This window comes from Haliotis rufescens, unplaced genomic scaffold (genome assembly GCF_023055435.1).
Source record: "Haliotis rufescens isolate VD_foot unplaced genomic scaffold, xgHalRufe1.0.p SCAF_9, whole genome shotgun sequence".
Lineage (NCBI taxonomy): Eukaryota > Metazoa > Mollusca > Gastropoda > Lepetellida > Haliotidae > Haliotis > Haliotis rufescens.
The window spans coordinates 16,656,173-16,669,077 of NW_025964383.1; the positions used below are offsets into that span (position 1 = coordinate 16,656,173).

Genomic DNA, 12,905 nt, shown 5'->3' on the forward strand with positions numbered 1-12,905 from the left:
ACATCCCAGAATCCTGGCTCATTGGTTTTATTCGACCTATCCTTGACGGTGGTTTCCTGTCAAAATGGGACATGTGGCGGGTTTTCTGGCGACAATCCCTGCACATCTGAGGCCACGACGTACGGTTTGTGAAGATATTCGTCGAAGGCCAGGGATGCTTTTTGCAATCATTGTTGTTGGCTGGAATCGATTTCGTAGGTGTTTTGTTCTAATCCAGTTGTCTTGTCAATTATTGGTTACTCGTGGCCTGACACTCCGAGGATGGTCTCCGACCGTATTCGTCTGTTGCCATAAACACCAAATTGTGTTTCTGAGGACGTTAAATTGTCTTGCAACATCACGTTGACTCGATCCTGCTTCAAGCATACCAATGGCTCGCAGTCGCTCATTTTCGGACATGCGTGGCTTTTCATAATGTTGAATAATTGCGTAATTTTGTTGTTTTTCTGAGTGGTTATTGTCAACATGATGCTAAACAATGCATATGGAATCCTGTGAACGCACCTGTTTTTACACCCATTCTTGTTTTTATACCTATTCTTGGGTAGTGAATGCATGCTTTTCTGTAGCAGTTGCGTTGTTGTGACTTGATTCCATACATGTACTACAATATTGAAAACCAAACTTTACTTGTTTGAAAAATACACTAAAATATTGGTATCACAGAAACTTTTGTTGGTGAGTATAATATAGACATTAAATAGTTTATGCACAGGGCATGACATGGCCACCCAATTTATAGAATCGGGCCCATTCTACCGCCCGTGACGGGGGTTAAAGTACTGTAAAATTATTGTCCCCCTGAGAGGGCATAGTAAGTCCATATCATTCAAAGCCTGTTATTCCTATCATAGTTTTAATCGTAGAATATATGTTCTTTTAAATTCAGCTCAATTCCCTAATCGTCGCCAACAACTGAAGGGCTGATGTAAATCCTGCTGGGGTCCAAGCAGGTAGCAAAGGGTCCCCATGGTCCCAAGAATGGTGATCTACCTTCAGTTGCTGGCGATCTATAGCTCTTTTTTATAATGTATTGTCCTGTCTAGTGATGTATTTTTATGGTTCCATGCTAGTTTTAAATAATAATCTGTGATAAGTCTAGTTATTTTACTGTCCGTTGTTGACAGTTTTTTATAGTTTACATGTATTTATTATGTATGACTTTTGAAAGTCACCATATGGCTGAAATATTGCCGATGTAACTTTAAATCTTAACTCACTCACTCACTCACTCAAGTCACGATGCCCTTTCTGTAATGGGGGGCACGGGTGGCCAGGTCGTCTAAGGCGCCGCGATTCGCTGTGCAGAGTTGCGTCCCTTGGGCACGCCAGAAACCCATGATTGTGGGTTCGAATCCCGGTTCGCCCCGATTATGTTTCTAGGTTTGTCAGCACCATACCCGTGCTCGTGGGATTCACCGAAGTGGTAAACGTCTGAGACCTGCATCACTTCGGGTTTTCCTCCCACATTAAGCTGTCACGCCTCGATATAACTGGAATAGTGTTAAAAGCGGCGTTAAACCCAACTCACCCACTCACTCACTCACTTTCTGTAATGCAAAAGCACTAGATGAACGAAGTCCAGATTTGTCTCAGGTTCAGAAATCTCCCCCCTCCCTGGAGCTCCTATATTTTTGTTTCTATTTAAAGTATACAATTTTAGGGATTACGCGTCACATGCACAAGCACATCAGTAGCTTTCCGAGTTTTAAGAATGAAGTAACAAAGAACTAACTTCTAGGACATAAATATATTATATCAACTGATTTCGACGTGCACTCTGCACTGTACAGTTTACCTTTGGTAAACACTGAACACCGAACATATCCATGAGACAGACTAGCTGGAAGGTGTCTTTCTGAGCAGATGCTGAGAACAACATGCACATGAATTGTTTGGTGTTGAGGGTAACCACAAAAGCAAAACGGGACTACAGATCTGTGTCAGTACACACAATGCATATATATGTAAGGGCAAATGCAACCGTTTGGCGATATTATAGTAGATTGTTTTTTGTTTGTTTTTTTTGTTTGACGCCGCACTCAGCGATATTCCAGCTTTATGACGGCGGTCTGTAAATAAGCGAATCTGAACCAGACAATCCAGTGATTGATATCATGAGCATCACTCCACGCTATAGGGATCCCTGCATCAACCAAGTCAGCGAGCCTGACAACCCGATCCCGTTAGTCGCCTCTTAGTTGAGGTGGAGCATTGCGTGAGTTGGTTTATTGCCGCTTTGGAACACCATTTCAGCCAACCCCTGAGTAGTAGACGACTTTTACCCCCATTGTTCAGAGGCTATAAATATTATACAATATATGTTATCTCTGAGGTTTATCCGAACGTTAGTTCCATGTAGTTACATTGTACAGGCCATTCATAATTGCTTCATGTCAAAATTACTTCTGAATCCATGTGTAAGTGTGTTTGTTTGTTGTTTTACGCCGAATTCAGCAATAGTCCAGCTATGTGACTTTAACGGCGAATTCAGCAATAGTACAGTTATATGACGGCGGTCTGTGAATAGTCGAGTCTGAACCAGACAATCCAGTGAATTACATCGATCCACGCAATTGGGATACGATGACATCCATCAACCAAGTCAGCGAGCCTGAACACCTGATCCCGTTAGTCGCCTCTTACGACAAGCATAGTCACCGGCTCCGGCAAGCATTGGTTGCTGAAGACCTATTCTACCCTGGATCTTAACGGTAACCTTACATTTTGCTTCAGCGGACAACATCGCTGAAGCTCACATTAGACTTGGTTTAGCAGAAATCCGTATTAGTATTGGCTGAACAGTGGGTGGTTCGAGACTGAGACCGTATTCTCAAAATGCTGACGTGACATACTTTTATGACGGATAGGCTGCACTGCCGCCCAAGGCCTTTGTGACATTCACTCGGTAATCGACTTCATCTCAGTCGTTGTGTCATACTGAACAAGGCATAGTAGAGTTACCTTTTTATTCACATCAGTGTTTATACAGACAATGACGTGTGATCTCGGGCTTCGTACTCTGTGTCTGTTAAATCTCATCCTTTGAGTTCTTCTGAAAAGAAAAAAAATGACTGTCGGTTCGAAAGGTGAGTAGGCACAGATTGATAGGTTATTCTCTTTATTTACAAGCGGCATTGTCTTTATGACACTCCGTGGTGGGTTGGAAGCTGGGGTCATGAACCGTAAATACACAAACCATGGCACACGCAAAAAAAACGTGCATTAGAGGATTCCTCAAATGAGGAGAATGCAACCCTGAAGACTTCGTCTATTTGTTGGTCTCGATTTTAGTGGTTTCTGCCACTGATGGTATTCCATTGAAGTTGAACCCATTTGCAATTTCTAAAGCATTTTATGGCATAGTTGAAGATGTGCAGGATGTTAAAACAATCCGTCCTGGTTTGCTGCTCTTTGAATGTAAAACTCCTAAGCAATCAACAACACTATAAGCTGCTACACATTATTTTTTCTTCTCCTGTTTTGATTGTGCCACACAAGACCCTAAATTCAAGCAAAGACATTGACAGAGATAGGACCGTTGTCTCTCTGACATGTCAAAAACTGAAATAGCTGATGAATTGAATGATCAAGGGTTTACAAACGTCAAACGTTTCACCTACAAACGAGAAGAAGCAATCATTGAATCAAATACTTATCTCATGACTTTTTCTAAACCAACTCCTCCAAGAAATATTAAAGCTGGCTACTTTAGCATCGAAGTGGATAAATAAAATCCCAATACACTTAGATGCTACAAATGCCAACAGTTTTGGCATGGGGCACAATCATGCTACAATCAAAAGATCTGTCATCAATGTGGAGAAGGTGGACAATACTGATGATAAATGTAGCAAAACCCCTCACTGTGCTAACTGTTCTGGAGATCATGCGGCTTCCATGAAGTCCTGCCCCAAGTTCAAAATTCAGCTTCAGATAGTCAAACTGAAACATGAAAGAAACATTACCTTCCCTGAAGCGAGGCGTTTGGTCATGTCTACTGTCTCTACTTCCACAGCTGTGTCATACTCAGCAGCTGTGACACGCATAACTTCACGATCAGTTACCTACGTACAATGTCAGACGGATATTACTTGGGTTAACATCGATAGCTTGTCCATGGTACACTCAAGTCCTCATTCCAAAACAGAAGATATGTAACCATCAACACCAGTGGCAGCTGTGACGTCAGCACCAAAACCATCACCTATTGTGACAAATGCTAGCAAAAAAGTTGATTATTCTAGAAATTCAGAACGTGTATCGAAGGGTCACCGTGACCCTATACAAATATATAATAGGTTTCAAACCTTGGAGGACATGGGTGTCTCTACTCATCCAAAAGGGAAGTAAGTCGCCTCGAAATGGGAGACGTACATCTCCTGTTCATCCATCAGTAACAAGAATATTATGAATCCGCTGATGAAGTGGAATTGCAGAGGTCTTCAGACCAATTTTAAGGATTTATTTTTATTAATTCGAGATTTTAACCCACCGGCAATCTGTCTCCAAGAGACATATTTCAAACAGACTGACAACTGATTTGCATCGGTTTAGTTCTTACCATTCTTTTTCACCACCAGGTGTTGAAGCTACGGGAGGATCGTCTGTTTTTGTGAGACATGGTGTGATCCACAGCCCTGTGGCACTTCAAACCAATCTCCAAGCTGTCGCAGTACGCCTGACTTTGCGCATAACATTTACACTGTGGTCTCTATAGATTTCCCCTTCTTCTGCGCTTCAGCGATCAGAACTTAAGTCACTATGTGACCAGCTCCCTAAGCCCTGCGTGATCATGGGTGATTTAAACGGCCATAACCCATTATGGGGAAGTATTGTCGTCAATCCTAAAGGTAAAGTCCTGACAGGTTTTATTTCCGATAGTAACTTGTGCATGTTCAATGATGGATCAAGTACATATTTACATCCTGCTACTGGAACCTATTCTGCCTTAGATTTGTCACGAACAGATACCAATCTCTTAAACGAATTGACGTGGTCGGTCCATGATGACTTGTGTGGAAGTGATCATTTCTCTTCAATCCTAACAGCAAATTTTCACATCAAGGTGGAACTTTACCAAAGCCAACTGGACTTCCTTTCAGGAACTCTGTATTGATAGGTTGAAGCCTGATGTGTTCAGGGATGTTACTGATCCTACTCAGCTGTTTTCTGATGTTTGAAATGAAATTTCCACTCGGCTGTTCACTTCGCCACCTTGGCAGTTAGTTAAGCCAGAGGTGGACCTGACATTAAGTAAACTAAAAAAATCGGACACACATCAACTAATTTATCAACAGCAATATAATGAATTACGAAGCACGTATGATACTCACAGATCTATATTTACAGATGGATCCAAGGATGGTGACGCTGTTGCAAGTGCAACCGTCATTGGATCCAGGACTATCTCAACCAGATTACCAGCTAAATGTTCTATTTTCACGGCAGAGGCAAATGCTATTTTAACAGCTCTAAAATACATCCACAGCCAAACTAAATATAAACAGTTCATTATTTTTTCAGACTCTCTTTCTTGCATTCAAGCTATTAAAAACATGTCTTCCACGCATCCACTTTTAATGGAAATTGTTGAATTGTTTACTGATCTTGCTACTGGCCAATACGACATCGTTTTCTGTTGGTTACCAAGCCATGTTGGAATCACTGGTAACACGATGGCTGATGCTGCTGCAAAAGCAGCTCTCAACAAATCTGTGACACCACTTCTTCTTCCCTACAGTGATTATAAACCCGTGATTAGAACTTACATCCGTGATCTAATGCAAAAGAAGTGGGACACTCAAGTAGGTATCAATAAATTACATGAAATTAAACCAACTATCGGTTACACCTACTTGGGCTGTCAGTCAAGATTTGAGGAGGTCATAATGCGACGATGTCGTATTGGCCACAGTAGATATGCACATTGGTTTTTTAAAAGAAATTGAACTGTATCATAAATTCTGTTAATATGTTTTGTGTATAATAACTTTTTTAAAATTAGTAGAATGAATTTATATCTGAGATTGTAAGTGGCAGTATCCTCGAAGGGGGTTAAAGTACTGTAAAATTATTGTCCCCCTGAGAGGGTATCGTAAGTCCCTGTCATTCACAGAATATTTACATTTACTACACTTTTAAACGTAGAATTTCTGTCATTTTAATTGTGGCTAAAATTAAGTACAATCGCCAGCGACTGATGGGATGATGTAAATCCTGCTAGGGTCCATGCAGGTAGCAAAGTTACTGTAAGTCCCCATGGTCCCTAGTATGGTGATCTACCTTCAGTTGCTGGCGCTCTATAGCCTGTTTTTATAATGTAATGTTATGTATAGTGCTATTGATTTTATTATTACATACTAGTTTTAAATTTATTGCTGTGATACGTCTAGTTGTTTTACTGTCCCTCGTTGGCAGGTTTTTACAATCGTTTCAATATATGTCTTCTATTTAACTATTGATAGTCACGATATGGCTGAAATATTGCCGATGTGACTTAAAATTTTAACTCACTCACTCACTGAAATGAAATTGCCGCTATAAACATTCCAAAGTCCTCTGCAAATCCACACATTCGAAAACCATGATTTGATAATGAGGGCAAACAGGTTAGGAAGAGAAGGGAAAAGGCTGAGCAATATTTCCGCCGACATCCAACTGTTCATCATTTGAATCATGTTAAAATTACAAGTGCCAAGGCACGCAGTACCTTCAAGCAAAATAAACGTAAGTCTTGGAGGAATTATATCTCTAAAATTAATTCTCGCACACCAATATCCAAGGTGTGGAACATGATTGCAAAAATTAAAGGCAAAGGTTCGAAATCGAGTGTCCATCATCTCAAGGAAGGTGATCATCTGTTCATCTGTTCATCTGTTCACAGATAAATTAGACATTGCCAATCAACTGGTCTAAACGCTGGCCAAACACTCTTCATCATCGAAGTACGATCCCAAGATTCAAACGTATCAGAAACAACAGGAAAAGAAGAGGGTTGATTTTACTTCTCCAAATGGAGAAGATTATAATGAGGTATTTTCGCTCCACGAGCTAAATACTGCTTTAGATGAAGCGCACGATACTGCAACAGGAGCGGATAATATTCACTATCAGCTCCTGAAGCATTTGCCTGATTCATGTTCAGAGATGCTTCTCGATAAATTTTCATCAGACCTGGACGTCAGGAAATTTTCCCCCATCATGGTGTAATGCAATAGTTGTTCCCATACCTAAACCTGGTAGGGACCATACTGATGCATCTAATTATCGACCAATATCACTAACCAGCTGTGTGTGCCAATCTATGGAACGAATGGCAAACAATCGACTGGTGTGGTACTTGAAAACTAACAATCTTATAAGTAACATTCAATGTGGTTTCCGTCAAAATAGAAGTACCATTGACCATCTGGTACGTTTAGAATCCTTTGTCAAAAATGCAATTGTAAATAACCAGCATGCCATATCAATCTTTATTTATTTAGAAAAAGCATGGTATTTGAAAAGATCTACATGATTTGGGGTTAAGAGGCCGTTTGCCTCAATTTATATCCCAATTTCTAACAGACCGACAATATCAGGTTCGTGTGGGTTCCACCCTGTCTGACCATTTTAATCAGGATCAAGGTGTCCCGCAGGGCAGCATTTTGTCTGTAACTTTGTTTAGTATAAAGATTGATAGTCTGTCAAAGGTTTTAAATGTCGTGGCAAAAATATGTATACCATGCAGAGACAGTTGCAGCTATGTCTCAACAAAATCCAAAAATGGTGTCTTGAAAATGGTTTTAAGTGTGGGCATAAAAGGCAACACAATGGCTGAGGCTGCAGGAAAGCCGCTCTCAACATATCTGTGACACCACTTCTTATACAGTGACTACAAACCTTTAATTAGATGTTATATCAAAGACCTTACGCAAAAGAAGTGGGACAACCAAGTAGGTAGGGGCTGTACCTTCAAAGGGGGTTTAAGTAAAGTAAAATAATTGCCCCCATGAGAGGGTACGTAAGTCCCATTTCATTCAAAATATTTTTCATTTTCCATGTTTTTAATTCGTAGAATACTTGTTGTTTGGGTACCATGCAGGAAGCAGATTACCGTAAGTCCCCATGGTCCCTTGTTTGGTGGCCTAACTTTGGCTGCTGGTGATCACTAGCCAATTTCTATAATATATTATTCCAAATAGTCAAAATTTTATGGTTACTACTCAAGCTCTGTTACTGTCCTTTGTCGACAGATTTTATAGTCTATATTTATGTATTATTACCGTACAACTTAATTTAGTTACGATACGGCTGAAATATTGCCGATGTGACGATAAATCTTAACCCACTCACTCACTCACTCAATTATTTACAAGCGAACGTGGCAAAAACTGGCATAAACATATCAATAACAAGCATGAAATACTCACATCCCCCGCCAATATGACATGTCGGGTGTGTGCAATGCATTAGCTCCTGTGAACTATGTTCACTTGGCCTTTTTGTAAAGAAATATAGTACGTTTTTCAAGATCTTCTCCAGAAACGAGGACTACCTCCATTTTCAGTCTAAATCAAAGTCGTTGCCATGGAAACTCGAAAAATAACTTTTAAAAAAAATCCAAAACTATCCAAAGGCACCAGTTCACCACTAGACCTATCAATGTGCAAAATATGATGAAGAAAAATGCTAGGTTTTCAAGATCTGCTCCGAAAAGAGGACTACTGCCATTTTCAGTCTAAATCAAAGTTGTTGCCATGGAAACTCGAAAAATAAGGTTTTTTAAAAATCCCTAACTATCAAAAGGCACCATTTCACCACTAGACCTATCTATGTGCCAAGTATGACGAAGAAATATGGTACGGTTTTCAAGATCTGCTCCGGAAACGAGGACTACTGCCATTTTCAGTCTAAATCAAAGTTGTTGCCATGGAAACTCGAAAAATAACTTTTTTAAAAATCCCAAACTATCAAAAAGAACCAGTTCACCACTAGACCTATCTATGTGCCAAGTATGACGAAGAAATATGGTACGGTTTTCAAGATCTGCTCCGGAAACGAGGACTACCGCCATTTTCAGTCTTAATCAAAGTCGTTGCCATGGAAACTCGAAAAATAATTTTTTTGAAAATCCCAAACTATCAAAAGACACCAGTTTACCACTAGATCTATCTATGTGCCAAGTATGACGAATAAATATGGTACGGTTTTCAAGATCTGCTCCGGAAACGAGGACTACTGCCATTTTTAGTCTAAATCAAAGTTGTTGCCATGGAAACTCGAAAAATAACTTTTTTTAAAAATCCCAAACTATCAAAAGGCACCAGTTCACCACTATATCTATCTATGTGCCAAGTATGACGAAGAAATATGGTACGGTTTTCAAGATCTGCTCCGGAAACGAGGACTACCGCCATTTTCAGTGAAAATCAAAGTCGTTGCCATGGAAACTCGAAAAATAATTTTTTTGAAAATCCCAAACTATCAAAAGGCGCCAGTTTACCACTAGATCTATCTATGTGCCAAGTATGACGAATAAATATGGTACGGTTTTCAAGATCTGCTCCGGAAACGAGGACTACTGCCATTTTCAGTCTAAATCAAAGTTGTTGCCATGGAAACTCGAAAAATAACTTTTTTAAAAATCCCACACTATCAAAAAGAACCAGTTCACCATTAGACCTATCTATGTGCCAAGTATGACGAAGAAATATGGTACGGTTTTCAAGATCTGCTCCGGAAACGAGGACTACCGCCATTTTCAGTCTTAATCAAAGTCGTTGCCATGGAAACTCGAAAAATAATTTTTTTGAAAATCCCAAACTATCAAAAGGCACCAGTTTACCACTAGATCTATCTATGTGCCAAGTATGACGTATAAATATGGTACGGTTTTCAAGATCTGCTCCGGAAACGAGGACTACTGCCATTTTCAGTCTAAATCAAAGTTGTTGCCATGGAAACTCGAAAAATAACTTTTTTTTAAATCCCAAACTATTAAAAGGCACCAGTTCACGACTAGATCTATCTATGTGCCAAGTTTGGTGAAGAAATATGGTACGGTTTTCAAGATCTGCTCCGGGAACGAGGACTACTGCCATTTTCAGTCTCAATCAAAGTTGTTGCCATGGAAACTCGAAAAATAATTTTTTTTTAAAATCCCAAACTATCAAAAGGCACCAGTTCACCACTAGATCTATCTATGTGCCAAGTATGACGAAGAAATATGGTACGGTTTTCAAGATCTGCTCCGGAAACGAGGACTACTGCCATTTTCAGTCTAAATCAAAGTTGTTGCCATGGAAACTCGAAAAAGAAGTTTTTTTTAAAATCCCAAACTATCAAAAGGCACCAGTTCACCACTAGATCTATCTATGTGCCAAGTATGACGAAGAAATATGGTACGGTTTTCAAGATCTGCTCCGGAAACGAGGACTACCGCCATTTTCAGTCTAAATCAAAGTTGTTGCCATGGAAACTCGAAAAATATTTTTTTTTTACATCCCAAACTATCAAAAGGCACCAGTTTACCACTAGATCTATCTATGTGCCAAGTTTGGTGAAGAAATATGGTACGGTTTTCAAGATCTGCTCCGGAAACGAGGACTACTGCCATTTTCAGTCTAAATCAAAGTTGTTGCCATGGAAACTCGAAAAATAAGGTTTTTTTAAAATCCCAAACTATCAAAAGGCACCAGTTCACCACTAGACCCATCTATGTGCCAAGTTTGGTGAAGAAATATAGTACGGTTTTCAAGATCTCCACCGGAAACGAGGACTACTGCCATTTTCAGTCTAAATCAAAGTCGTTGCCATGGAAACTCGAAAAATAAAAAAAAATTTAAATCTCAAACTATTAAAAGGCACCAGTTCACCACTAGATCTATCTATGTGCCAAGTTTGGTGAAGAAATATGGTACGGTTTTCAAGATCTGCTCCGGAAACGAGGACTACTGCCATTTTCAGTCTAAATCAAAGTCGTTGCCTTGGAAACTCGAAAAATAAGGTTTTTTTAAATCTAAAACTATTAAAAGGCACCAGTTAACCACTAGATCTATCTTTGTGCCAAGTATGACGAAGAAATATGGTACGGTTTTCAAGATCTGCTCCGGAAACAAGGACTACTTCCATTTTCAGGCTAAATCAAAGTTGTTGCCATGGAAACTCGAAAAATAACTTTTTTAAAAATCCCAAACTATCAAAAAGAACCAGTTCACCACTAGACCTATCTATGTGCCAAGTATGACGAAGAAATATGGTACGGTTTTCAAGATCTGCTCCGGAAACGAGGACTACCGCCATTTTCAGTCTTAATCAAAGTCGTTGCCATGGAAACTCGAAAAATAATTTTTTTGAAAATCCCAAACTATCAAAAGACACCAGTTTACCACTAGATCTATCTATGTGCCAAGTATGACGAATAAATATGGTACGGTTTTCAAGATCTGCTCCGGAAACGAGGACTACTGCCATTTTTAGTCTAAATCAAAGTTGTTGCCATGGAAACTCGAAAAATAACTTTTTTTAAAAATCCCAAACTATCAAAAGGCACCAGTTCACCACTATATCTATCTATGTGCCAAGTATGACGAAGAAATATGGTACGGTTTTCAAGATCTGCTCCGGAAACGAGGACTACCGCCATTTTCAGTGAAAATCAAAGTCGTTGCCATGGAAACTCGAAAAATAATTTTTTTGAAAATCCCAAACTATCAAAAGGCGCCAGTTTACCACTAGATCTATCTATGTGCCAAGTATGACGAATAAATATGGTACGGTTTTCAAGATCTGCTCCGGAAACGAGGACTACTGCCATTTTCAGTCTAAATCAAAGTTGTTGCCATGGAAACTCGAAAAATAACTTTTTTAAAAATCCCACACTATCAAAAAGAACCAGTTCACCATTAGACCTATCTATGTGCCAAGTATGACGAAGAAATATGGTACGGTTTTCAAGATCTGCTCCGGAAACGAGGACTACCGCCATTTTCAGTCTTAATCAAAGTCGTTGCCATGGAAACTCGAAAAATAATTTTTTTGAAAATCCCAAACTATCAAAAGGCACCAGTTTACCACTAGATCTATCTATGTGCCAAGTATGACGTATAAATATGGTACGGTTTTCAAGATCTGCTCCGGAAACGAGGACTACTGCCATTTTCAGTCTAAATCAAAGTTGTTGCCATGGAAACTCGAAAAATAACTTTTTTTTAAATCCCAAACTATTAAAAGGCACCAGTTCACGACTAGATCTATCTATGTGCCAAGTTTGGTGAAGAAATATGGTACGGTTTTCAAGATCTGCTCCGGGAACGAGGACTACTGCCATTTTCAGTCTCAATCAAAGTTGTTGCCATGGAAACTCGAAAAATAATTTTTTTTTAAAATCCCAAACTATCAAAAGGCACCAGTTCACCACTAGATCTATCTATGTGCCAAGTATGACGAAGAAATATGGTACGGTTTTCAAGATCTGCTCCGGAAACGAGGACTACCGCCATTTTCAGTCTAAATCAAAGTTGTTGCCATGGAAACTCGAAAAATATTTTTTTTTTACATCCCAAACTATCAAAAGGCACCAGTTTACCACTAGATCTATCTATGTGCCAAGTTTGGTGAAGAAATATGGTACGGTTTTCAAGATCTGCTCCGGAAACGAGGACTACTGCCATTTTCAGTCTAAATCAAAGTTGTTGCCATGGAAACTCGAAAAATAAGGTTTTTTTAAAATCCCAAACTATCAAAAGGCACCAGTTCACCACTAGACCCATCTATGTGCCAAGTTTGGTGAAGAAATATAGTACGGTTTTCAAGATCTCCACCGCAAACGAGGACTACTGCCATTTTCAGTCTAAATCAAAGTCGTTGCCATGGAAACTCGAAAAATAAAAAAAAATTTAAATCTCAAACTATTAAAAGGC

The 12,905-nt window shown here is 39.4% G+C and overlaps 1 protein-coding gene across 1 annotated transcript in view; it reads right to left on the reverse strand.

Moving 5' to 3' along the window:
- Positions 1-2,955: 2,955 nt before the first annotated feature.
- The window catches only part of LOC124119716 (mucin-22-like), a 106,231-nt gene continuing 96,281 nt past the window's right edge, over positions 2,956-12,905 (reverse strand). Inside the window, exon 40 of the mRNA XM_048390558.1 lies at positions 2,956-3,055. The gene's annotated coding sequence lies outside the window, so the exon portion shown is untranslated. The remainder of the gene's footprint in view (positions 3,056-12,905) is intronic.